Raw genomic sequence first — 25,894 nt, 5'->3', positions numbered from 1 at the left:
TGTTGTCCCAGAAGTCTCTGAGACTGTCCTCTGTTCTTTTCATTCTTTTTTCTTTATTTTGCTCTGCAGCAGTTATTTCCACTATTTTATCTTCCACCTCACTTATCCGTTCTTCTGCCTCAGTTATTCTGCTATTGATCCCATCTAGAGTATTTTTTATTTCATTTATTGTGTTTTTAATCGATGCTTGATTCATCTTTAGTTCTTCTAGGTCCTTGTTAACTGTTTCTTGCATTTTGTCTATTCTATTTCCAAGATTATGGATCTTGGAAATAGAATCTTGGATCATCTTTACCATCATTATTCTGAATTCTTTTTCAGGTAGACTGCCTATTACCTCTTCATTTGTTAGGTTTGGTGGGTTTTTATCTTGCTCCTTCCCTGCTGTGTGTTTTTCTGTCTTCTCATTTTGCTTATGTTACTGTGTTTGGGGTCTCCTTTTTGCAGGCTGCAGGTTCGTAGTTCCCGTTGTTTTTGGTGTCTGTCCCCAGTGGCTAAGGTTGGTTTAGTGGGTTGTGTAGGCTTCCTGGTGGAGGTGACTAGTGCCTGTGTTCTGGTGGATGAGGCTGGATGTTGTCTTTCTGGTGGGCAGGTCCACGTCTGGTGGTGTGTTTTGGGGTGTCTGCGGACTTTTTATGATTTTAGGCCACCTCTCTGCTAATGGGTGGCGTTGTGTTCCTGTCTTGCTAGTTGTTTGGCATAGGGTGTCCTGCACTGTAGCTTGCTGGTCGTTGAGTGAAGCTGGGTGCTGGTGTTGAGATGGAGATCTCTGGAAGATTTTCGCCGTTTGATATTATGTGGAGCTGGGAGGTCTCTTGTGGACCAGTGTCCTGAAGTTGGCTCTCCCACCTCAGAGGCACAGCACTGACACCTGGCTCCTCAATTTGAGGAGATTTGTTGTCTATTCATGTATTCCACAGATGCAGGGTACATCAAGTTGATTGTGGAGCTTTAATCCGCTGCTTCTGAGGCTGCTGGGAGAGGTTTCCCTTTCTCTTCTTTGTTCTCACAGCTCCTGGGTCTCAGCTTTGGATTGGGCCCCGCCTCTGCGTGTAGGTCGCCGGAGGGCGTCTGTTCTTCGATCAGACAGGACAGGGTTAAAGGAGCAGCCTCTTCGGGGACACTGGCTCACTCAGGCCGGGCGGGAGGGAGGGGCACGGAGTGCGGGGTGAGCCTGCAGTGGCAGAGGTCGGCGTGACGTTACACCAGCCCGAGGCGCGCCGTGCGTTCTCCCAGGGAAGCCGCCCCTGGATCCTGGGACCCCGGCAGTGGCGGGCTGCACAGGCTCCCGGAAGGGCGGTGTGGACAGTGACCTGTATTCACACACAGGCTTCTTGGCTGCGGCAGCAGCAGCCCCAGCGTCCCACTCCCGTCACTGGGCTCCGCACTTTCAGTCGTGAGTCGCGCCTGTCTGTGGATCCCCTTTAAGCAGTGCTCTTAATCCCCTCTCCTCGTGCACCAGGAAACCAAGAGGGAAGAAAATGTCTCTTGCCTCTTTGGCAGCTCCAGAGTTTTCCCGGGCTCCCTCCAGGCTAGCTGTGACACATTAGCCCCCTTCAGGCTGAGTTCTCGCCGCCAGCCCCAGTCTTCTCCCTGCGCTCTGACCGAAGCCCGAGCCTCAGCTTCCAGTGCTGCCCGCCCGGCGGGCGAGCAGACAAGCCTCTCGGGCTGGTGAGTGCCGCTCGGCACCGATCCTCTGTGCGGGGGTCTCTCTGCTTTGCCCTACCCAGGTATGTGGGGAGTTTCTTGCCTTTTGGGAGGTCTGGGATCTTCTGTCAGCGTTCAGTAGGTGTTCTGTAGGAGTTGTTCCACGTGTAGCTGTATTTCTGGTGTATCCGTGGGGAGGAAGGTGATCTCCGCGTCTTACTCCCAAAGGTTTTTCTTTTAAATGAAAATAGGATCATATGCATATCTCACAATTTGTTCTTTTCATTCAGTAATGTATTGTATACATTTTCCATTTTAGAACATTCAGATTCACTCATTCTTTCAGATGGCTGCTTAGTATGAATACACTGTATTTAGTTAGCCACTTTCCTATTGATTATGGTAGAGTAAATTGTGGATTCCAATCCTTCACTCTTCTATAGTACATTGAACATCCTTACCATGGCTTTGGGGTGGTCTTGGCATAATTTCCCATGTCTTGACTTCGGGCTTGGCTGTGTTACTTGCTTTGACCATTAGGATATTATCAGATGTGACACAAGCAGAGGCTTGAAACGTGCTTGTGCAATTGGGCTTGCCTTCTTGTTCTTCCGTCATTCCCAAGAAGAGTATGCCCCAGATAGTCACTGCCCCCTTTTGCCTGGGCCCCAGAAGGGGACACATGGAGCAGAGTTTTCCCAGCCAACTTACAGACATCACGAGTGTGAAAATAAATGCTTGGCTTTATGACACTGAGTTTTAGAATGGCTGTGTTTGATGGTATTACTGTGGTGATAGCATGTTTATAGGATGGTCATTTATGTTTATTCTAATTTTTATTAAAAATTTACAATTAATATCTAGCACTTGACACATATCTCACAACTTTCAGCCTGACAGATTCCCAGAAGTAAAATTGCTAGGTCAAATCTTAGTATTTTTGATGCTAAATAATGTTGATGGTGATAAATATTAAGATTTGTTGAACATTTTCTACATTCCAGACTCCAAGACTGTCATATGTGCCAAAAACTGTAAAGGGTCTCAGATTTTACCCTACTTTCAAGCTAACAAGTTATTCTGCCACAGTTTCATGGATGCTGACAGAGACACGAGACTCCTGGGTAAGAGACAAAGGACTTTGTTACTCTGGACACAGCAAGCAGCATAAGGATCAGCATGTTTGCATTAGTTCCCTTTTCCTCAAATTACCAGAGGGGCCTCATTGCATATGAAGTGGATGGTGTTACAGGAAGGGATCCCTGAGCTTTGGGAATCCAAATCTTTTATAATGGATGGTAAGCAAGCCTTCCCTTTGCTCTAGAGGCAGACTCTATATCTATTTTCCCTCTAAAAATATTCTTGGAAAGAGAGTCCAGAGAAAGGGCAATCAGCGCCTTTCTTCAAAAGTCATAGAGAAATGTGAGAGACCTAGAGATAATTGTATCCTGGTGGTATTATAAACTTACTTAGTCCTCTCTACTTTACAAATATGGAAACTAAAGTATGGAGAGTCTAGTAACTTTCCCAAGATCATACAGCTAAAGAGTCAGGCATATTGGTTAATATTTCTAGAACAAAGATAGATTTCTGTTTAAGAAAAATCTTTAATACTGTAATCCTAGAATAAGGAATATATGAACTCAATTTCTTCATTATCATATTAAATAGTAGTCCTTTTGACTTCATTAAGCTGTTGAGGTTATATAAGGAAAAATATTATATCTTCATAGCACTGTATCTAGAGAGAATGTTTTCCACGAACAGTTATTTTAAGAAGCCAGGACGCTTTCCAGGAAGAGAATACACGGGGGTAGAAAATGAAACCAGCCAAGCTGTCAAAGGTTTCAAGAGACAGTATGCACTTCAGAGCTAATATAGAAGCCTGATTTTATCATCAATATGTTTGACTGAATTTACTATCTTTGTGGGTTTTCAGTACTGATTGTTATGGAGGAAACAAAGAAGAAAGCAATGTGAATATGGATTTTTTCTGTTTGTTGAGTGCCAGAGGAGAAACAGTTCTACTTTGTCATATAATCTTATTAAATAATGTTTTATAAAGATTTAACCTTTTACCATTTGATCATTGTTTCACCGAGATATCCAAGTGATACCTTGACCTCGATTTGAATGTTTTTAGTGGAATACATATATTTATATTCTGTAGGGATTATCACTATTGTAACAAGGTGTCATCTCTGTCCAAATATAATTATGAGAGGTCTATAAAGGAATCATAGAACCTTAGCAATAATGGAACAGATTCTGAGAAATAATATCTATAAATTGACTGTTTAGAATTCAATGTCTGGGTAAAACATTATTTTGATTTCCATCTTTTTCACCCACCTGAAATTTCCTATATTTTAGATGAGACACATTCTTGTTGTAATACTGACCTGTAGCTTATTCCAGAGCCTTGTGTTTAGAAGGGCTGAGTTAATCTTTGATTATTAAAAATAGGAGCATTCTTATTATTTATAGGAACACTTATCTGAATTCATTACTTACATTTAACTTATCAGATCAGTTCTTTAAGAACCTTTTTTCATTCCATAAATAAAATTTTTATTCTATTCATATGATTTATTGACTCACGGAACTCAAGGAGGTACTGAATATACAATAATGCAGCTAAATTTCAGAAACAACTGAACTAAGGTCCTTGCTGCAGTTATAACATTTCACCCATCGAATTCTAAACAACCACTTTATAAATTTTATTTCTCATCAATTTTCCCGTTACTGTGAAGCTTCTCTTGGCCAAAAATTATGTGGAAAAGACTCTGGCTGTGCTGGAGACATATATACAGAACAAAGTATGAAAATGGAAATCCCCACAGTAACCCTGGAGATGAGGCACAGGTTCTGAGGAAAAGGAACAGCGCTGAGGAAACCCTCAATGATGCCCTCTGCAGGACCTCAATGATGCCCCTTTCTTTTCTCCCGATTTTCTACAGTAAGTTGCAGTTTACTCTTTCCTCATATGTAAGATGCTTCAAATAAATCAAAAAGCAGGCAAAGAAAGATATAAATAATGAGAACAATATAACCAAGTCTGAGATAATAATATTCATGTCACCAAACCTGCAGGTTAGGAATACAGAGCAAACTAATCATTCAATTCTGATACATATGTTGTAGACTTTCAGAGTTGGATATATAATGATTATCCCATTTTCTCCAATGAAACTCGGGTAATCACCAATGATAACTAATTGACTGATTCATTCGTTTATTCAACAGCATACACTGAGATCTTACTTTATGCCAGATATTTAAAGAAGTACATTTATTTTATTTTTAATAGGTTATACATTCAAATGATTAAAAATGAAAATAATACTAAAAGGTATACACTGTAAAGTTTTATTCCCACAGAGGTTCCCAGCTACCATTTTCCCCATCCCACGTATCCTATAGGCAGAGTGACCATACACCCTGGTTTTCCTGGAACATTTCCAGTTTGTGCTTTTTATCTTGGTTTAATTATTAATAGTACCCCCTTTTTATTCTTGAAAATGTTCTGGTTTAAATAATAAACATGAGAGAAAAAAAATCAATAAATTTGAAAACAGAAAATCAATAGAGAGAATCATGAAACCAAAAGCTTGTTCTTTGAAAAAAAATCAATAAAATTGATAAACCTCTAGCCATATTGACCAAGAAAACAGACAGAAGACAAAAATTGCCAATATTAGGAATGAGAGAGGAACTATCACAACAGATCCTATAGAGAATAAAAGGATAATAAAAGAAGACTGCAAACAACTCTATGCCTATAAATCAACTCAGATAAAAGAGACCAATTATTAAAAGACAAAAATTACTTAAACTCACTAAAAAAACACTGCAATACCAAGAAAAAAAAGAAAGAAAAAAGAAAAAAACCCAGTCCTATAGCTATAAAAGAAACTGAATTTGTAGTTCAAAACCTTTCAACAGAGAAAACTCCAGGCCCAAATGTTCACTGGCAAATTCTAAAAAACACTTAAGGAAGAAATAATATCAATTCTAAATAATCCCTTTCAGAAAATATAAGAAGAGGAAACACTTCTCATGTATTTTATACTGCTAGGATTATCCTAATATCACAACCAAACACATTATAATAAACTGAAAATAAATACCAGTATCCCCCCTACAAACATAGATATAAAAATCCTCAATAAACTATTAGCAATAAGAATGGTACATATATAAATGGAATATTACTCAGCCATAAAAATGAACGAAATAATGCCATTTGCAGCAACCTGCATGGGCCTAAAGATTATCATACTAAGTGAAGTAAGTCAGACAGAGAAAGACAAATATCATACGATATCACTTATATGTGGAATGTGAAAAGATGATACAAATGAACTTATTTACAAAACAGAAACACTCACAGACTTAGAAAACAAACTTATGGTTACCAAAGGGAAAAGGTTCCCGGGAGGGATAAATTAGGAGGTTGGGATTAACATATACACACTACTAAATATAAAATAGATAATCAGGGCTTCCCTGGTGGCACAGTGGTTGAGAGTCCACCTGCCGATGCAGGGGATACTGGTTCGTGCCCCAGTCCAGGAACATCCCACATGCCGCAGAGAGGCTGGGCCCATGAGCTATGGCCACTGGGCCTGAGCGTCCAGAGCCTGTGCTCCACAGTGGGAGAGGCCACAACAGTGAGAGGTCCGCATACCGCAAACAAAACAGAACAAAACAAAAACAAAAAAAAATAGATAATCAATAAGGACCCACTGTATAGCACAGGGAACTCTACTCAATATTCTGTAATAACCTATATGGGAAAAGAATCTGAAAAAGAATAAATATACGTATACGTATAACTGAATCACTTTGTGTACACCTGAAAGTAACACAACATTGTAAATCAACTATAGTCCAATATAAAATAAAAATTAAAAGAAAAACGATTAGCAAATCAAATCTAGGCATATATAACAAAAATAATATAGACTGACCAAGTCAGGCAAAACCGATGAATACAAGGTTGGTTCAACTTCTGAAAATGCAGTGTAATTCACCACATTACCAGACTAAAGAAGAAAAAAAAAAACAAAACAACACATGATTATCTCAATAGCATTTGACAAAGTTCAACACCTCTTCATAATAAAAACTCTCCACAAACAAAAATGGAAGGAAAATTCCTTAACCTGATAAAGGATAACCATAAAACACCTACAACTAATATCAAACTTAATGGGAACATGGTAAAGATAATCTCCTTTCACCACTCCTACTCAACACCACAGTGAATGTCCTAGCCAGTGCAAAAAGGTGAGAAAAATAAAGTCATTTCAGATTGTAAGGGGGGAAAATACTCTATATACAGATGACAGGATTTTTACATAGAAAATCCCCCCAAATAGAGCAAAAACAGTTCCTAAAACTAGTAAGTGAATTTACCAAAGTCACAGGATAAGAGATAAATACAAAAGTCAATTACATTTCTATAAACTAACTTGGATTTAAAAATTTTTAAAACAATATTTACAATAGCACCAAAAAAAGAAAACATAGATATAAATCAAACTATGAATAGGATCTATATGCTGAAAACTACAAAATACTGATAAAATAAATCAAAGAAGACTTAAATAAGTAGAGAGATATATCATGTTCGTGGATTGATAGACTCAATAATATTAATCCTAAATTCTCCCCAACTTGATATACAGATTCAGCATATTCCCCATCAAAACCTTAGCAGAATTTTTTGTAGGTATCAACAAGTTGATTTTTAAATTTCTAGGGAAAGGCAAAAGAATTAGAATAGCCAAAATAAAGTTGAAAAAGAAGAACAAAGTTGGAAGACTACGCTTTCTGATTTCAAGAAATACTGTAAACTACACTAACCAAAGACAGTGTTGCACTAGAAGAAAGGATGGATAATCTTTCCAACAATAGTGCTAGAATAATTGGATGTCCATAACCAAAATCAAAACAACTTATACCTCATACCTAATTTTAAAAGATAACTCTAGATCATAGACCTAAAAGTAAAACACCAAATGGTACAACTTCCAGAAGAAATCATAGGAAAAAATATGCATGACCTAGGGTTAGGCAAGGAATTTTTAGGTATGACACCTAAAGAGCAATACATAAAAGAAAAAAAAACTGGTAAGTTGGTTCTATCAAAATTAAAAACTTTTGCTCTGCAAAACACCATTCAGAGAATGAAAAGACAAGCCACAGACTAAGAGAAAATGTTGTCAAATCATATTTTGATAAAGGACTTGTATCTCAAAAAATTGATCAGAAAAAAAACACCCCATTTTTAAAATGGGCAAAAGGTATGAACAGACAAATTATTATAAAAGATACATTCATGTCAAATAAACATATGAAAATATGTTCAACATCATTAGTCACTGAGGAGATGTGAACTAAACCACAAGATACTACTACACACTTACTAGAATGGCTAAAGAAAAAAAAAATACTGACACTATCAAGTGTGGACAAGGATGAGAAGCAACTGGGAATGCCATACATTGTTGATGTATATGCAAGATGGTAGAGCCACTGTGGAAAGCAGTTTGGCAGTGCCTTACAAATTTAAACATGTACCTACTATATAATCCAGAAATCCCACTCCTAAGTGTTTAATCCAAGAGAAATGAAAAATTTATTTTTACACAAAAACTTCTATGCAAATATTTATAGAAGCTTTATTAACAACCACCTCCCCAAACTGGAAACAACTGAGATGTCCTTCAACCAGTGAATGAATAAGCAATCTGATATATCAATACAGTGGAATGCTAGTCAGCTATAAAAATGATTTTTTTTTATGGTACACGGGCCTCTCACTGTTGTGGCCTCTCCCGTTGGGGAGCACAGGCTCCGGACGCGCAGGCTCAGTGGCCATGGCTCACGGGCTTAGCTGCTCTGCGGCATGTGGGATCTTCCCGGACCGGGGCACGAACCCGTGTCCCCTGCATTGGCAGGCGGACTCTCAACCACTGCGCCACCAGGGAAGCCCAAAAATGAATTATTGATTCATGCAACAACGTGGATAAATCTTAAATGCATTTTCTAAATGAAAGAGGCCAGACCCAAAGGGTATGACTGCATTAACATGACATTTTGGAAAAGCAAAATTATGGGTATGGAAAACATATCAGTAGTTGTCAGAGGCTGGGAGGTGGGGGGGAGGGATTGACTATTAAGGGGTAGAATGATGGAATTTTGAGGGTGAGGAAACTTCTGTATACAACTGTGGTGGGAAATAGAAAACTCTAATAATTTGTTGAAACTCATTGGACTGGACACCACAAATAGTACATTTTACCATATGGAAATTAGATAAAACCAACCAGGATTTGGACAGAACACAAGCTGGAATGCAGACTGGGACATATAAATCTAACTGTATTCCAAATAAATCCAATGGCCACCCTGAAGCAGGTGGAGAAGAAAGGAGTGACCCAAGTAACTTTGGAAAATGGTGTTTGGACTGGGTGCTATAAGGCTAAAGACAAAAAGATCTGTGCCCAAGCAACATGCTCTAGTTTTAAATGTGTTTCTTTTCCGGTATGGATTAGCAATTTTTAAAACTGCTTTATATGTGTACTAGGGTTGAACAAACAAGTAGATGTATTGTGGATAATGAGAGCCAGGTTTCCCACAGTCACAGAAAGAAGTTAAAAGAAAAGGACAAAAGTTAGAATAAACTGTGGTGCTGGATTTGAGTGGGAATATCAGTATGAACTCATGTCTTGTTTATATATCCATGCATTTACATACATGTAAAACATATATATATACACAGATAGATACAGAAATATAGATATATTAATGTATATGCATGGGGTGGTATTTATATATATATTTCCTATCTCTGTCTTCTGAGAGGAACTAGAAGCAGTGATAGCCTAGCATTCAGATTTTAAATACCATTCTTTAATAAAAAGAAACAGGGCTCCTTGGAGAAGTGGTTGAATCTAGGGCTGGGCCAGGAAAATAAAAGATGAGCCTAGAAATTTGCAATGATAGAAAGTAGAGTAGTGCTTAAAGAAAAAAAATGAGACACAGTGGCTCCTTAATGGTCTCTGAATGGCCAAAGCTGGAACAATTTCAGAAATAAAAGAATAATGGTATTGAAAGAATAAAATAAATAAAGAAAGAATAAAATAAATATCCATAAGCTCATACTGATGTAAATAACTGAATAAATCAATAAATGGGAGAAAACATACAACTTGTCTCTATAAAAGAACTCAAACTATTAAATGAGGAAAATAGAAAGCCACCATTAACACACCATAAAAGCTGTTAGCAAGAAAAACCAGCTAAATTTAGTGGGTGAAAGTTTAAGGAGAAACAGGATATTTGCACAGGCTTGAAGTGCCTCTCCCCAAATACTTATTAGTTACAGAGAAGAACACAGTAAGATTACTGGAGAAATCTAACAGGCATCACCCTAAGCAAGGGATGAATATTAACTTAAACAGTAATAAGGCAGGCATATCATGTCCCCCCGAATATGAGGCACCGAGAAGTACACAATATCACTTCTGTGGTATTTTTCCCAAATTGCATAACCTCGATCTAGTCATGAGAAATCATGACAAACCCAAATTGAGGGACATTTTACAAAATAACTGACCAGTAGTCTTCAAAGATCCTAAGGTCATGAAAGACAAAGGCTGAGGAAGGAGACAGGACAAGTAAATGCAATGTAGGCTCCTGGATTGCATCCTGAAACAGAAAAAAGACATTAGTGGGTAAACTGATGAATTCCAAATGCAGTTTGTTGTTTCCTTAACTGTATCATACCAGTACTAATTTCTTAGTTTTGATCACTGTACCATGATTATATAAGATTAGTCAGGAGAGTGAGACATAACCTCTGTAGAAGCATTCAAAATGTATTCATTAATTCATTCACTAAACAAGAACTTACCAAGCCTCTACTGTCTGCCAGGCATTGTGCTTGCTGTTGAAAATTTAAAAATCAAAATAAAGAGAACAAAGGTCCTGTCCTCAAGTAGCTTACAGCCTAATCAAGGGGAGGTAAGGCACACTGACAATTATGCTGTACAATAAACACTTTAGGAGGGAACAGAATGGCTCTACAGAAGAGGTTACATTTCTGTTGAATTCACCACACTGATAAGAGGCAGGGCATGCCTGGCGGAGGGCGCAGAGCCTGCAAGCACAAAGACGTGCCTGTAGGCTTGAATTCAAGGTTCCCTTGCGGGGCCAGATGCAGATGAGGCTGGTGGATTAGGCTGAAGCCATTAGAAACTTGGGCTTCATACTGTTCAATGGGAAACTAAAAGTTCAAGTGGGGAACTATTAAATGTTTTTAAGCAAAGGAATAAGATAATCAGATTTACTTTCTCAAAAGATCATTTTAGTAGCTATATGAAGGATGCTTTGGGAAGAGTGATCAGAAAACCAGTTAGAAGGCTATCATAGTAGTCATGAGAGAGGATGGTCCTCATGGAATCCCTAGGATTTCCATGGCTGAAAAGACCTTGTTTTTGAGTGGGGTCAACAAGTGTGAAACTATTTATCAATTGAAAATCAAGAGGGAAATCAGAAAAAAAAATCAATATGTTCAGGCACTTAGAATAAAAACAGACTTTTAGGGCTTCCCTGGTGGCGCAGTGGTTGAGGGTCCGCCTGCCGACGCAGGGGGCACGGGTTCGTGCCCCGGTACGGGAGGATCCCACGTGCTGCGGAGTGGCTGGGCCCGTGAGCCATGGCCGCTGAGCCTGCGCGTCTGGAGCCTGTGCTCCTCAACGGGAGAGACCACAACAGTGAGAGGCCCGCATACCACACACACACACAAAAAACCCAGACTTTTAATAGAGTAAATTCTCAGGTGTCCAGAAACCCCTTCTCTAACAGATGAATTAGTTTATTGACGACTTCAGATTCTTTAACTCTGTAATTGCCTGACTTAAGTTCTAATGTGGTTTACCAAATGGTAGACAGAGGAAAATAAATTAAAAACACTAAATTTAATCAGTTTGGCTCCCTGACTGCTGTTTAATATGGAGAGTCAAGGAGAAGGTGAAAACTCTCATTACACTGAAGTGTGCAGATTATCTACCAGGTGCATACACATATCCCCCATCTTCATCCATAAATCAGAGGTCACTGCAAGAGAAAACTTACGAGTAATTGGCTCTTTGTATTGACGCTCTAAAATACTCTCCCACTTTTCATATTAAAAGCTTTATTTGGCCCCTTCACCTGAATGACGTTTGCGGTGCTCGTTTCTCCTTCACCGAATGGCCCTACAGTTTGATGAATATGCCTTACAGCTGTGGTTTGGACATTCTCTCCATCTCACGTGACTCTCATCTATCAGAGTAAGAATTGCCAGATCAATTCAGCCAGCCACCCGCTAAGCAAAGGAGGACTCATCTCGGATCTGACTGCATTCACTTGAGGGCTAAAGTTCTCAGCTGCAACCCCAGAGAGATGAGAAGAATACATTAATTGCTCTGGTGCTTGTAAAAGGTGTTCTGTCCAGCTACCTAAAGCAAAGCCGTGTTGCCTTTTCACTGTAGAAGACTTCCTGGTAAGTGTGAATTCCCAGTCTTACAGCAAAACTCAGAAACGACTGCAGTTTTACTCTCGGTGCTCTCTCTCGTTTCGCAGCTATTTACAGTCAAACAGAAATACCTACTCACCTGTAGACAAAGCAAGAAATAAGTTATGCTGAAGAGACAAAAAACCGGGGAGCAGACATGTGTTTTACTCTCGGTCTGGCCATGATGAATGAGGATGAAGAGGGGCTTGTTTTTTTCTTCAATGAGAATGTTTGAGCTCGGTATTTTTACCATTTTTTATGCTCATTAACAAAATCTTATTTTCCTGTCGTTCATAAGTTACTTGATACTTTCATCCTTCTAAAACTCAAAACATTTTCTTCTCTTGGACTCTGACCGGATGCAGGGTATGTGTCAAATGACCCAAACGCCGCACGCTCACCGGCATGGGACGGGTAATTCCGCAAAGCGGACGCTGCAGGATCTCCGGGACGTGAGTGGGCTGAAACTACCTATCCCGGCGTGCCCCGCTCGCGAGCACAACGAAGATCTGTAGTCGTCCGGGTCACGGGGCTGCGCGCTCCGTGCGCGTCCCCAGGTAGCGGCCTGGGTCCCGCCCAGGGCGGAGGGCCCTCCAGGGCCGGGAAAACTGTGATTCCCGGCATGCCCTGCCACGGGTGCGCCTGCGTACGGGAGCTACCGCGCGGAAGAGCGGGTAGGTTTAAGCGCTGTCTTAGTTCCATAGAAACCAGCCCACCTGCTGCAGGACAGAGCCACAGGCGGACCGATGGACTGTGGGGTGAGGCTGCGGGGCCCTGGGAGGTCCGGAGTCCGCGGGGGCGGGTCGGCAGTTCAGATAAGGTCCCAGTCATCTCTCCCTGCCGCCCTCTCCCCTAGCTGGCGGAGTTTACTCTTGCCCTCTGGACCTGAGGACCCTGATTAATGGCGCTTCTGCGCTGGATGCCGATGAAAACCGTTTAGGAGCGAGGTTTGCATTGACCTGGCTCCAGCGGGGGAAGGATAGCCACCGGAGAGGGCCGCGCATAAGCCCCAGTCCGACTTTTCTTTATTTATATGTTAGGTTGGCGTTATAGGTTCCTGGGAAAGCCATTTCGTTAATTTTATGGTTTTGCCACCGGTTATCTTCCCTGGCCCACTCGTTAGAATACATTCGTTCATTGCTGTTTCCCCAGCTCCTACCAATTAGGCTGGAACAAAGTTAAGTTTTTGTTGGACTCTACCGCTGTTGGCCACCCACAATGTCCCATGTACTGTCTGGGCTCTGAAGATAGAAAATGATTAAGAATCTGACCTTACTGAGGTGAAGCTCGGGTTAGTCTGGCTTGAATGCTCCACACTGATCTTGGAGCGCCCAGGACTGGGTCCTTGAATCTTTTCTGTTCTCTGTTATCCAGTCTCCGTGGCTTTAAAAGCCATGTATATATTGACAACTTCAGAATTTATATCCCTTATTTGGAATCAGGGGAGAAAGTTCTCCCCTGACTCCAAATCTACAAGTTCAGTCAGGTATTGGGCATCTTTCGTGTTTTAAATTTAACATTTCCAAAACAACTCTTGATCTTTCCTCCTGAAACTTGTTCTTCCTAAAGGCTTTCATTGTCTCAGTTAATGGCATCCAATGCATCCTTCCAATGCATCCTTTCTCATCTAATCTATCAACCAAACCTATCTTTAACATATGTCTGGACTCTGACCACTTCTTACTGTTCCATTGCTAGCACCCTGGTCCTAGCCAGCGGCATCTCCCTTGGGTTATCGTAGTAGCTTTACAAGTGGTCTTCCTACTTTGCTGTTGTCTTTCTACCATCTCTGCCTGGCTACCATCTAGGCAGGCTGATCGAGTTAAAAGTTAAGGTAGATCACAACACTTCTCCACTCTAAACCCTCCAATAGCTCTGAAAGTAAAGGCAGACCTTTACAATAGCCTTTAAGGCTCTGTGTAACCTGTCCTGTTATTACTCTCTGACCTTATCTCCCACTATTCTCTCCTTCACTTTGTGCTTCCCAGTCAAACTGACCTCCTTACTGTTTGTGGACCCATCAGGCCTTCTGACTTGCACTCTCTGTTCACTCTATCTGGACCTTTCTGTCCCATCCAGATGTCACTCCTGTACCTCCTTCCCAGGTCTTTGCTTAAATATCATCTCAGGGAGGTTTCCTTTGACCGCTCTGTTTAAAATGGAAGCCTGCACCACAGCCTCCCTCCCATCCTCTTTCCTGCTTTTTCTCCATTGTACTTATCACCAGTGAACAAACTATATATTTTACTTATTTCTTCAACTGGAATATAAGCTCCAGGAGGGCAGGGAGTTAGTCTCTTTCTATCATTGCTGTATTGCCTGGTGTCAAAACAGTTTCTGGCTCATGGTAGGCGTTCAGGAAACGTTTATTGGACATATGAGTGAATGAAGAAAATATTTCTGACCAAATTATTTACCAGTGATTGTGGTAAGCAACACTGAGTTCCTGGCCTGTTACTTTGGAACCAAGAGCATCTAGTTGTAGCTATTGCCAGATATAAGAATGGAGCCTGTGCCTACAGAAGCAAGTGTTGCCTTTTCAAAGCCACCTGGCTTTTACTAGTATATTACTTATGACATTTGTCTTATTCATGCCATGCTTTCAGTGAGGTAACCTGAGCTCTCTGGAAATACTTTCCCTAAACATAGAGACAGCACTGTATTAATTTGATAATGATATATTTAGGAAAGTAATTGTGAATTAACTTTTTTAAAAATAAAAGCTTATATCTTCGTATTTTTATTCTCGTTGCTATCAAGCATCAGGGCTTAGGTTCAAGGCTGCATTCAATGATATTTACTCCCTTTCAAAAACAGCAAAGCACAGATATGTTCAAGCTATAGTCTCTTTGCTGGAATATTAGCAATTAGAGCTAAGTTCTCTTCTTGTAAGAAGAGTTATGGCTTCTATCCCCATAAGTTATAGATAGAGTTGAAAGTCTGTAACTTCTTAATAACATATAGAGTTATAAGTCTACTAAGCATGGAAGTCATAGAGTTACGGCCACTGACCTCCAGGTGGCCTGTGGATTGTGTGTGGAGGCATGGTGTTTCTGTTACCCTTGCTTGGACCTGCCGGATGAGGGAGGAGAGGCAGGGGTATGAGCAACTGCAACGAAAATGAGAATCTCTCCTGACTCTAAACCTCAACTCAACGGATTCACTGGATCCCAAGTTCTTACTTTACTCTTCCTTTAACAGGCTCGCAGGTACTCAGGGACTTCCTGGTGGATATTAAGGCTGTCCTGCTCTCGCTACTGGGCCACCATTGCTTCCATTTTTGTTTCTGAGGGCTCTCCTGACCTTGACATTGTTTTTCTCCCCATGTGGAGAGGGGGTAGGGAAGAATTTTCAACTAACCCTGAGACCTGTTTGTAATAAATCCTCAAAGGGTAGATTGTCTTGTTTCGTTTTTGAATCCACTTCTTTGATGACCTGAACCTCACTGACTGACTAAGAGGATATTTCAAGGACAACACCATGTATTTCACTCAAAAGCTTTATCCTCTGCCCACCGTCAGTCAGTGTCCCAGGCACCTCGATCTCTCCCTCCTTAGGATGAATTTTCTATAAACCTCCTCTCCCTCAGAGGCTGGGGGCCAAGTTTCTTCTTCCTTTTTGCTTGAGAGTATTTTTTCTCTCCAGAAGCCTGAGACGCTCCAGTATAGACCAGGTTCAGGTGGGTGTGAGTGATGATGCCAATCAAATTCTTACCTAAACACATATAGACTTACTTTCTCTTTTCTGAGAAAATGAAGCCATTTAATTTGTGTTGTTTTCCATCTTGTTTTTATGGCTGAATGCACACACATACCTTGTAAGGTTATGTAAGCCTTTTATATCTATTTTGGGTACCTTGGGGAAATAACAGCAAAATTATGACATTTGGACAATTACACGAAAAAAATTTAGGTGGGAATCTGCATCTTATTAAAAATATGTGGGAAACTTGTACTCCATTTTCTGTATTTTCTTTCCAAAAATGAACTTTTATATTTGTGTTAGTATTATGTATCTGACTTCTGACATAAATTAATTAGACAGTCCTTTATATTATAACCAGCTCCCTGGGCCTAACAAGTTGCCACAGAAATTGCCCTCCCCTCCCACCTCCGGCACCGCTTGTCATTTTCTTTACCTCCTCCTTCTTCCTATTTCTCTACCAACTATTATCTGGGACTACTATGTATTCCAGGACTGCTTTTGTTGCAAGCAACAGGAAAGTGTGACTAAACAGAAGTTTATATTTCTCACATAAGCAAAGTTTGCAGGTTACTAGTTTTATTTCAAAAAGTCAGGTTAATCTGAGCTTCTCTGGCCTTTTCCTTGTTTCTCAGATGCTGGTGATCCCCAACTCTTTGTTTACGTTTAACAGTGAGGTACTGTATGGCTGACTTAAAGAGAGCCCTCAGAGTTCCGGGCATCATACAGGGGAAGGAAAGGACAGGTGCCATCATTTCTGTTCTTTTTATCAGAAAAAAAAGTCTTCCCAGAAGCTTCTTGCAAACTTCTGCCTAAAGTCTCACTGGCCAGGATATGTGACATGGATGTTCCAGCTGTAAGGGAGGGTGGAGACATGAACTTTTCAACTTCTTTTGGAGGGAGGACAAAGGAGCCAACTGCCTGTCACAAACCCCATTAAACACCCTTTCCATCCTTTTTCTCCCAACCCCAGGCCTGGTTTCTTTCTATGTTGGCAGTAGCCAGACAGCAGGTGACAGAAAATGGAATGGAGGGTAAACCCATCTGGTGTTTCTTCACTGTTACCTCTCTCTTTTCTTCCCACCCCACACTATTGGTGGTTCCCCCAACCCTAGCCCTGGTTTCATGGCAGTAGAACCAGCCCTAAGGTTTGTCTTCGAGGCTCTCCTTTCTGTTACCTGAGGCACACTGTCCTGGCCCATGTGGTCACCTGAGCAGGAAACTCCAAACCTGGCTTTTTTCAGAAAGTAGCTGAACCTTGCTTCACATCTTTGTGTATCCAGAGACTCTATTAATATCTGTGTCTACTTTTGTCATTCCCTTCAAGAACGACTGGAAAGCATGAAAAGCAGTTAATAGAAGAGAACTTCTTTACCCCCTGTCCTTAAGCTGTTTGTTAACAGAAAATCTAAAGAATTCCAAAAGGTTATGTGTGTCGGAAATGCATTCTGTTTTATAGAGCAGCACAAAGGAGAGAAATCTTGGTCAGGAGCACAAAATAAGAATAAAAAGAAAATGTGTACCCTTTGACCTACATCATTCCATTTCCCCTATCTTCCAGCCCCTGGCAACCACCATTCTATTCTCTGTTTCTATGAAATCAGATTTTTTTGTTTGTTTGGTTTTTAGAGTCCATATATAAGTGATAACCACACACTGTTTTTCCTCTGCCCAGCTTATTTCACTTAGCATAATGCCCTCCAGATTCATCCTGCAAATGGCAGGATTTCCCCTCATGTGGCTGAATAACATTCCATATATATATATATATATATATATATATATATATATATATATATATGTAAATCACATCTTTATCTGTTCATCCACTGAAGGACGTTTAGGTTGTTTCCATCTCTTGGCTATTGTGAATAATGGTGCAGTGAACATGGGTATGCAGATATCTCAAGATATTGATTTTAGTTCCTTCAGATATATACCCAGGAGTGGGGTTGCTGGATCATATGGTAGTTCAAGTTTTAATATTTTGAGAAACCTCCATACTGTTTTCCATTATGGCTGTACCAGTTTACATTCCCACCAACAGTACATAAGGTTCCCTTTCCTCCACATCCTTGCCAACGTTTGTTATCTGTCTTTTAAAACTAGCCATTCTAACAGGTGTGAGCTACTATCTTGTGATTTCGATTTGCATTTCCCTGATGATTGGTGATGCTGAGCATCGTTTCATGTACCTGTTGGCCACCTGTATATTTTCTTTAGAAAAATGCCTATTTAGGCCCTCTGCCCATTTTTTAATTGGATTATTTCTTCCTTTGCTACTGAGTTGTATGAATTCTTTATATATTTTGGATATTAACCCTTTATCAGATATATGGTTTGCGAATATTTTCTCCCATTCTGCAGGTTGCCTTTTCAAATAAGACATTCTGAGGATCAAATGTATAACATGGTGACTATAGTTAATAATATGGTATTGTATACTTGAAAGTTGCTGAGAGTAGATCTTTAAGTATTCTTACCACAAAGAAAAAAAGTTACTTACGTCAACTATGTGAGGTTGTTAATTATGTGGATGTGTTAATTATTTTGATCTTGGTAACCATCCTGCAAGGTATATGTATATAAAATCATCATGTTGTACACTTTATTTTTTTTTCTCACTTTATTTTTATTTTTTTTCCTTTTATTTTTTGCTTTATAACAAATTTAATCAGTTATACATATACATATGTGTCCATACCCCCTCCCTTTTGCGTCTCCCTCCCACCCTCCCTATCCCACCCCTCCAGGCGGTCACAAAGCACCGAGCTGATCTCCCTGTGCTATGCGGCTGCTTCCCACTAGCTATCTACCTTACGTTTGGTAGTGTATATATGTCCATGCTGCTCTTTCACTTTGTCACAGCTTACCCTTCCCCCTCCCCATATCCTCAAGTCCATTCTCTAGTAGGTCTGTGTCTTTCTTCCTGTCTTACCCCTATGTTCTTCATGACATTATTTTTTCTTAAATTCCATATATATGTGTTAGCATACAGTATTTGTCTTTCTCTTTCTGACTGACTTCACTCTGTATGACAGACTCTAGGTCTATCCACCTCATTACAAATAGCTCAATTTCATTTCTTTTTATGGCTGAGTAATATTCCATTGTATATATGTGCCACATCTTCTTTATCCATTCATCCGATGATGGACACTTAGGTTGTTTCCATCTCCGGGCTATTGTAAATAGGGCTGCTATGAACATTTTGGTACATGTCTCTTTTTGAATTATGGTTTTCTCAGGGTATATGCCTAGTAGTGGGATTGCTGGGTCATATGGTAGTTCTATTTGTACTTTTTTAAGGAACCTCCATACCGTTCTCCATAGCGGCTGTACCAATTCACATTCCCACCAGCAGTGCAAGAGTGTTCCCTTTTTTCCACACCCTCTCCAGCATTTATTGTTTCTAGATTTTTTGATGATGGCCATTCTGACTGGTGTGAGATGATATCGCATTGTAGTTTTGATTTGCATTTCTATAATGAGTAAAGATGTTGAGCATCCTTTCATGTGTTTGTTGGCAGTCCGTATATCTTCTGTGGAGAAATGTCTATTTAGGTCTTCTGCCCATTTTTGGATTGGGTTGTTTGTTTTTTTGTTATTGAGCTGCATGAGCTGCTTATAAATTTTGGAGATTAATCCTTTGTCAGTTGCTTCATTTGCAAATATTTTCTCCCATTCTGAGGGTTGTCTTTTGGTCTTGTTTATGGTTTCCTTTGCTGTGCAAAAGCTTTTAAGTTTCATTAGGTCCCATGTATTTATTTTTGTCTTTATTTCCATTTCTCTAGGAGGTGGGTCAAAAAGGATCTTGCTGTGATTTATGTCATAGAGTGTTCTGCCTATGTTTTCCTCTAAGAGTTTGATAGTGTCTGGCCTTACATTTAGGTCTTTAATCCATTTTGAGCTTATTTTTGTGTATGGTGTTAGGGAGTGATCTAATCTCATACTTTTACATGTCCCTATCCAGTTTTCCCAGCACCACTTATTGAAGAGACTGTCCTTTCTCCACTGTACATTCCTGCCTCCTTTATCAAAGATAAGGTGACCATATGTCCGTGTGTTTAACTCTGGGCTTTCTATCCTGTTCCATTGATCTATCTTTCTGTTTTTGTGCCAGTACCAAACTGTCTTGATTACTGTAGCTTTGTAGTATAGTCTGAAGTCAGGGAGCCTGATTCCTCCAGCTAGATTTTTCGTTCTCAAGATTGCTTTGGCTATTCGGGGTCTTTTGTGTTTCCATACAAATTGTGAAATTTTTTGTTCTAGTTCTGTGAAAAATGCCAGTGGTAGTTTGATAGGGATTGCATTGAATGTGTAGATTGCTTTGGGTAGTAGAGTCATTTTCACAATGTTGATTCTTCCAATCCAAGAACATGGTACATCTCTCCATCTATTTGTATCATCTTTAATTTCTTTCATCAGTGTCTTATAATTTTCTGCATACAGGTCTTTTGTCTCCTTAGGTAGGTTTATTCCTAGATATTTTATTCTTTTTGTTGCAATGGTAAATGGGAGTGTTTCCTTGATTTCACTTTCAGATTTTTCATCATTAGTATATAGGAATGCCAGAGATTTCTGTGCATTAATTTTGTATCCTGCAACTTTACCAAATTCATTGATTAGCTCTAGTAGTTTTCTGGTAGCATCTTTAGGATTCTCTATGTATAGTATCATTTCATCTGCAAACAGTGACAGCTTTACTTCTTCTTTTCCAATTTGGATTCCTTTTATTTCCTTTTCTTCTCTGATTGCTGTGGCTAAAACTTCCAAAACTAGGTTGAATAAGAGTGGTGAGAGTGGGCAACCTTGTCTTGTTCCTGATCTTAGTGGAAATGGTTTCAGTTTTTCACCATTGAGGACGATGCTGGCTGTGGGTTTGTCATATATGGCCTTTATTATGTTGAGGAAAGTTCCCTCTATGCCTACTTTCTGCAGGGTTTTTATCATAAATGGGTGTGGAATTTTGTCAAAAGCTTTCTCTGCATCTATTGAGATGATCATATGGTTTTTCTCCTTCAATTTGTTAATATGGTATATCACGTTGATTGATTTGCATATATTGAAGAATCCTTGCATTCCTGGAATAAACCCCACTTGATCATGGTGTATGATCCTTTTAATGTGCTGTTGGATTCTGTTTGCTAGTATTTTGTTGAGGATTTTTGCATCTATGTTCATCAGTGATATTGGCCTGTAGTTTTCTTTCTTTGTGACATCCTTGTCTGGTTTTGGTATCAAGGTGATGGTGGCCTCGTAGAATGAGTTTGGGAGTGTTCCTCCCTCTGCTATATTTTGGAAGAGTTTGAGAAGGATAGGTGTTAGCTCTTCTCTAAATGCTTGATAGAATTCGCCTGTGAAGCCATCTGGTCCTGGGCTTTTGTTTGTTGGAAGATTTTTTATCACAGTTTCAATTTCAGTGCTTGTGATTGGTCTGTTCATATTTTCTGTTTCTTCCTGATTTCATCTTGGCAGGTTGTGCATTTCTAATAATTTGTCCATTTCTTCCAGGTTGTCCATTTTATTGGCATAGAGTTGCTTATAGTAATCTCTCATGATCTTTTGTATTTCTGCAGTGTCCGTTGTTACTTCTCCTTTTCATTTCTAATTCTATTGATTTGAGTCTTCTCCCTTTTTTTCTTGATGAGTCTGGCTAATGGTTTATCAATTATGTTTATCTTCTCAAAGAACCAGCTTTTAGTTTTATTGATCTTTGCTATCGTTTCCTTCATTTCTTTTTCATTTATTTCTGATCTGATTTTTATGATTTCTTTCCTTCTGCTAACTTTGGGATGTTTTTGTTCTTCTTTCTCTAATTGCTTTAGGTGCAAGGTTAGGTTGTTTATTCTAGATGTTTCCTGTTTCTTAAGGTGGGATTGTATTGCTATAAACTTCCCTCTTAGAACTGCTTTTGCTGCATCCCATAGGTTTTGGGTCGTCGTGTCTCCATTGTCATTTGTTTCTAGGTATTTTTTAATTTCCTCTTTGATTTCTTCAGTGATCACTTCGTTATTAAGTAGTGTATTGTTTAGCCTCCATGTGTTTGTATTTTTTACAGCTCTTTTCCTGTAATTGATATGAAGTCTCATAGCACTGTGGTCGGAAAAGATACTTGATACAATTTCAATTTTCTTAAATTTACCAAGGCTTGATTTGTGACCCAAGATATGATCTATCCTGGAGAATGTTCCATGAGCACTTGAGAAAAATGTGTATTCTGTTGTTTTTGGATGGAATGTCCTATAAATATCAATTAAGTCCATCTTGTTTAATGTATCATTTAAAGCTTGTGTTTCCTTATTTATTTTCATTTTGGATGATCTGTCCATTGGTGAAAGTGGGGTGTTAAAGTCCCCTACTATGATGGTGTTACTGTCGATTTCTCCTTTTATGGCTGTTAGTATTTGCCTTATGTATTGAGGTGCTCCTATGTTGGGTGCATAAATATTTACAATTGTTATATCTTCTTCTTGGATCGATCCCTTGATCATTATGTAGTGTCCTTCTTTGTCTCTTCTAGTAGTCTTTATTTTAAAGTCTATTTTGTCTGATATGAGAATTGCTACTCCAGCTTTCTTTTGATTTCCATTTGCATGGAATATCTTTTTCCATCCCCTTACTTTCAGTCTGTATGTGTCTCTAGGTCTCAAGTGGGTCTCTTGTAGACAGCATATATATGGGTCTTGTTTTGTATCCATTCAGCCAATCTGTGTCTTTTGGTGGGAGCATTTAGTCCATTTACATTTAAGGTAATTATCGATATGTATGTTCCTATTCCCATTTTCTTAATTGTTTTTGGTTCGTTTTTGTAGGTCTTTTACTTCTGTTGTGTTTCTTGCCTAGAGAAGTTCCTTTAGCATTTGTTGTAAAGCTGGTTTGGTGGTGCTGAACTCTCTCAGCTTTTGCTTGTCTGTGAAGGTTTTAATTTCTCCATCAAATCTGAATGAGATCCTTGCTGGGTAGAGTAATCTTGGTTGCAGGTTTTTCTCCTTCATCACTTTAATTATGTCCTGCCACTCCCTTCTGGCTTGTAGAGTTTCTGCTGAGAGATCAGCTGTTATCCTGATGGGGATTCCCTTGTGTGTTATTTGTTGTTTTTGCCTTGCTGCTTTTAATATGGTTTCTTTGTGTTTAATTTTTGACAGTTTGATTAATATGTGTCTTGGTGTATTTCTCCTTGGATTTATTCTGTATGGGACTCTCTGTGCCTCCTGGACTTGATTAACTATTTCCTTTCCCATATTAGGGAAATTTTCAACTATAATCTCTTCAAATATTTTCTCAGTCCCTTTCTTTTTCTCTTCTTCTTCTGGAACCCCTATAATTCGAATGTTGGTGCGTTTAATGTTGTCCCAGAGGTCTCTGAGACTGTCCTCTGTTCTTTTCATTCTTTTTTCTTTATTTTGCTCTGCAGCAGTTATTTCCACTATTTTATCTTCCACCTCACTTATCCGTTCTTCTGCCTCAGTTATTCTGCTATTGATCCCATCTAGAGTATTTTTTATTTCATGTATTGTGGTTTTAATCGATGCTTGATTCATCTTTAGTTCTTCTAGGTCCTTGTTAACTGTTTCTTGCATTTTGTCTATTCTATTTCCAAGATTTGGGATCTGGGAAATAGAATCTTGGATCATCTTTACCATCATTATTCTGAATTCTTTTTCAGGTAGACTGCCTATTACCTCTTCATTTGTTAGATCTTGTGGGTTTTTATCTTGCTCCTTCTCCTGCTGTGTGTTTTTGTCTTCTCATTTTGCTTATGTTACTCTGTTTGGGGTCTCCTTTTTGCAGGCTGCCGGTTCGTAGTTCCCGTTGTTTTTGGTGTCTGTCCCCAGTGGCTAAGGTTGGTTTAGTGGGTTGTGTAGGCTTCCTGGTGGAGGGGACTAGTGCCTGTGTTCTGGTGGATGAGGCTGGATCTTGTCTTTCTGGTGGGCAGGTCCACGTCTGGTGGTGTGTTTTGGGGTGTCTGCGGACTTTTTATGATTTTAGGCCACCTCTCTGCTAATGGGTGGCGTTGTGTTCCTGTCTTGCTAGTTGTTTGGCATAGGGTGTCCAGCACTGTAGCTTGCTGGTCGTTGAGTGAAGCTGGGTGCTGGTGTTGAGATGGAGATCTCTGAAAGATTTTTTCCGTTTGATATTATGTGGAGCTGGGAGGTCTCTTGTGGACCAGTGTCCTGAAGTTGGCTCTCCCACCTCAGAGGCACAGCACTGACTCCTGGCTCCTCAATTTGGGATGATGTGTTATCTATTCATGTATTCCACAGATGCAGGGTACATCAAGTTGATTATGGAGCTTTAATCCGCTACTTCTGAGGCTGCTGGGAGAGGTTTCCCTTTCTCTTCTTTGTTCTCACAGCTCCTGGGTCTCAGCTTTGGATTGGGCCCCGCCTCTGCGTGTAGGTCGCCGGAGGGCGTCTGTTCTTCGTTCAGACAGGACAGGGTTAAAGGAGCCGCTGATTCGGGGACTCTGGCTCACTCAGGCAGAGGGGAGGGAGGGGCACGGAGTGCGGGGCGAGCCTGCAGTGGCAGAGGTCGGCGTGACGTTGCACCAGCCCGAGGCGCGTCGTGCGTTCTCCCAGGGAAGCCGCCCCTGGATCCCGGGACCCCGGCAGTGGCGGGCTGCACAGGCTCCCGGAAGGGCAGTGTGGGCAGTGACCTGCGCTCGCACAGAGGCTTCTTGGCGGCAGCAGCAGCAGCCCCAGCGTCCCACGCCCGTCACTGGGCTCCTTGCTTTCAGTCGCGACTCGCGCCCGTCTGTGGAGCCCCTTTAAGCAGTGCTCTTAATCCCCTCTCCTCACGCACCAGGAAACCAAGAGGGAAGAAAAAGTCTCTTGCCTCTTCGGCAGCTCCAGAGTTTTCCCAGACTCCCTGCCAGCTAGCTGTGGCACATTAGCCCCCTTCACGCTGAGTTCTCGTCGCCAGCCCCAGTCCTCTCCCTGCGCTCTGACCGAAGCCCGAGCCTCAGCTTCCAGCACTGTGCGCCCCGGCGGGCGAGCAGACAAGCCTCTCGGGCTGGTGAGTGCCGCTCGGCACTGATCCTCTGTGCGGGGATCTCTCCACTTTGCCCTACCCAGGTATGTGGGGAGTTTCTTGCCTTTTGGGAGGTCTGGGGTCTTCTGCCAGCGTTCAGTAGGTGTTCTCTAGGAGTTGTTCCACGTGTAGCTGTATTTCTCTGTACACTTTAAATGTATACAATTATATTTTTCAACTATTCCTCAGTAAAGTATTTGTTTGTTTTTTTGGGGTTTGTTTTGTTTTGTTTTAAGTAAAAAGAGAGAAACAGGCCGTTCTCTGGGACCAGTGGGGGAAAGACAGAAGGTGGTTAGAGAGCTGTCCTCGGTGGCTGTAACAGTGTTCCATTGGCAAGACGCTCAGCCTTTCCGCTGGTGCCCCCTTAAATCCTGCCACCAGTTTTAACACTTGTTTAATTCCTTCCCTGGGTCCTGGGGACCACCTTCAGTGACTTGAACCTAAGGGAGTCCCCACTTCCATTGCCTGGGATACCTCGGGGAGGCATCTAATCACACAGCAAGTGGGAGAGAAAGTTGTATTACGAATATCCCAGGTGGGGCCTTTGTGAACACATTCCCACAGATACACCATTGCTAGTGATGCTTAAGGTTTATGGTTTGATTAGTATAGAACTGTCTGTACAGGATAGAGTTGCAGGAAAATGTCCTTAAAGTTACCACCAATGATCTTGTCATTGAACTTTGAGCACATGATTCGTTTAAATGTTGGGACTTCTTATAAGCTGATTCTGCTTCTGTCACTAATACCTGAAAGAGTAGTCTCACTACTCCCATTTACTCTCATGTGGTCTTGCGGGAGGAGTCTGGAAATTTGATGTCAGTAAGTGTAAAAGAGTCTTTGCTATGAAGTTATGTTTGCAAGTTCTTTTTAAAAGTCACTGCTTCAAGGTAGTTGGTAAACCTATTTTATGACAACTGCTCAGAGATCCAAGTACTG

Source organism: Mesoplodon bidens (genome assembly GCF_964165515.1).
Source record: "Mesoplodon bidens genome assembly, contig: HAP1_SCAFFOLD_148, whole genome shotgun sequence".
Taxonomy (NCBI): domain Eukaryota; kingdom Metazoa; phylum Chordata; class Mammalia; order Artiodactyla; family Ziphiidae; genus Mesoplodon; species Mesoplodon bidens.
The sequence above is the reverse complement of the archived record's forward strand: the minus strand, read 5'-3'. Positions refer to the sequence as shown.